This window comes from Capricornis sumatraensis, chromosome 15, assembly GCF_032405125.1.
Source record: "Capricornis sumatraensis isolate serow.1 chromosome 15, serow.2, whole genome shotgun sequence".
NCBI classification, from domain to species: domain Eukaryota; kingdom Metazoa; phylum Chordata; class Mammalia; order Artiodactyla; family Bovidae; genus Capricornis; species Capricornis sumatraensis.
This window is the reverse complement of record NC_091083.1, coordinates 38,736,920-38,739,479: the sequence shown is the minus strand read 5'-3', so window position 1 is coordinate 38,739,479 and position 2,560 is coordinate 38,736,920. Positions and strand designations below refer to the sequence as shown.

At 44.3% G+C, this 2,560-nt stretch overlaps 1 non-coding gene across 1 annotated transcript; it reads left to right on the top strand.

Moving 5' to 3' along the window:
* Nucleotides 1–2,220: 2,220 nt before the first annotated feature.
* On the top strand, nt 2,221–2,293 carry TRNAE-UUC (transfer RNA glutamic acid (anticodon UUC)). The gene has a single exon. It is a non-coding gene; the product is annotated as a tRNA-Glu (tRNA).
* Nucleotides 2,294–2,560: the final 267 nt, after the last annotated feature.

Sequence of the window (2,560 nt, the reverse complement as noted above, 5' to 3'; positions counted from 1 at the left end):
AGAGAAGCTGGAAAGCAACATCAAAGTAAGAGGAGGTTCAAGTACTTTGAGGTGGTCGATTGGATTGTTTTGATTGAGCTTCTAATTAGACTCTAGACTTGCTGGTATCCCAGATTCCAGAGTTTCATCACTCTCTTTATTGGAAAGTAAAAAGAATACCAGCTCCTTAGCTCAAGATAAATTTTCCTGACACCAAACTGTGAGAAGAACTTTTAAACTAGAATTTTATATGCAGAAAGGTGGTAGAATGGGAATTGTATTTAGATTCCATCCTGTTTTATAATAAATATGGAAAAGGTTTCCTTAAAATTGTTTCTGATGGGTATGATGTGGCCCAAATAAATGGTTGAATTCTGGCATCAAGAATGAAGCAGAAAGATCAAAGTATTATTTTATTACTGATAAATATCATATTGGAGAATGTGGCTCTTATCCACAGAAACGCTGGGCTACTAGTACTGAACCCCAAACCTTGAGAGGTTTATCTAACTAATCATAGGTAAGGTCCACCATCGACCTCATGTGTGTGGGGACCTGTCGCTGTGAGACACTCCCAGGGGCTGTGTGGAATGCTTGCTTTCTGTAGGCAGAGTCACAGAAAAGGCAAGAAAGGGCAAAGAAAGGTCTGGGGTGCACATACCCAGTTCATCATCCTAAACTTGCAGTGAAACAAGCTCCACCTCCTTCCCTGCAAATCAGGGTATCTCACCAGTGAAGTTTCGTCCTCACGTGAGAGCAGAGGCACCATCTGTACGACACCTCTAATGGAGACTGCCGATTGAAGCCAAGGAGCGCATCCTCCAGGAGCAGTCTGGGGGTGTCTGACTTGATCCAAGGAGACAACTTAGACAATAAGGGCCTTATCCCCAGGCCCAGATAAGTCATCTTGCCTTTCCATGTTTTTCTTAGATGAATCCTCTTTGTCAGGCATATACATGCTGGGAACAAAACTATGAGCAAATAAACTGACCTTGAGCACACAAATATATGATGGCAGATAATAGTAAATGCCACAAAGAGAAGATAAAGCCAACACTGAGAGTGTTCAGTGGAGAAGTTGCTTCAGCATGAAATTCTAAGAATTCTTTGTGGAGGATGTATACAAAACTGAAAAGTGTCAGTTCTCAGTTGTGTCCAACTCTTTGCAACCCCATGGACTGTAGCCTGCAAGGCTCTTCTGTCCTTGGAATTCTCCAGGCAAGAATTCTGGAGTAGGTTGCCATTCCCTTCTCCAGGGGATCTTCCTGACCAGGGACTGAACCCGGGTCTCCTGTATTGCAGGCAGATTCTTTACAGTGTGAGCCACCAGGGAACACTTTGAGTGACTTTCAAAGAATGCTTTGAAGACAGGGAACAGCATGAAGAAAAGGGAATATCATGTGCAAAGCTCAGAGCTCAGAGATGTGTGCTGTGAGAAAGTTACAGAAGATAAAGGGCAGGGAAAAGAGGGGGACAGAGACACTGCAGTGGTAGGTGCGGTGTCAATCGTTAGGGGTTTTGCAGGTGTACTGGGTGGGTGGGCGGGTGATCTTCATCCCAAGAACAGTAGTTTTAAGCTGAGAGGGTGCCATGATCAGTCCCCAGACTTTGATGGGTGCTGACCAGGAGGCCAGCTCCTGCTTGTACTTGGATGAGGATCCCATACTGGTATCTGATGATGAACCACTCTGCTTTGGTGGTTCTGCTACCAATGACCTGGCATCTGCTAGGCGGCTTGAGTTGCTTAACTTGTGTTTTTCTTCCCAGGGGCACAAGCTACCATGTTGCCCCAGTGGTTTCTTCACCATTTCCGAGGAGACAACTTTATGTAATTTTCAGAACTTGTACAAATATTCAGTGAGATCCTGATGCTTTCTGAGATTTCAGGTTTGGACAGAGAAGCTGTGGACTTGAGTTGGTTTTTCAAAAGAGATTATCAATCATTTACTTTATTCTTAGCCAGTCTTTGAAAAAAAAAAAATATGGCTTACAAAAATATATCAGTTGTAGAATGAAAACTTGGTATAAGTATGTGACAAAGGAGACTCAAGGACAGGGTGGTGGTGGAGAATAGGTGCATACAGTGGAGCTTCTGAAACTCCAGCCCCCAGCCAGCTGCAGCCTGGGTGTGACAGAAGTGGAGATGGGTCTCGGGCTTTTGAAATCTCTGACTGCAAGAATCTTGGCCTCTGCTGTGTCTGCCTGAGTGCTTTGTCTGGAAAATGTACAACTGATGGGGCCTCCCTGGTGGTTCAGTGGTTAAGACTCAGCATTTTCACTGCTGAGGGCCCAGGTTCAATCTCTGGTTGGGGAACAAAGATCCCACCAGCCATGCCGCAGCCCAAAAATGAACCTCTGGCAACTGAAAGTACTGAAGTGATGGCATTTGAAGAATGTATGTAAGACATAATCATTTCAACTGTGTCCCAATAGGTATAAGAACTGGGGAGAAGGACCATCACTCAGAACCCAAACCTGAACCAAAATCAAATCTGTTGTCTATGATTATGTCTGTGGGCTGGATGAGGTGGACAATTCCCGGTTTCTTTGTTTTTTTTAGGCTTGCAATAGTAATGCTAAC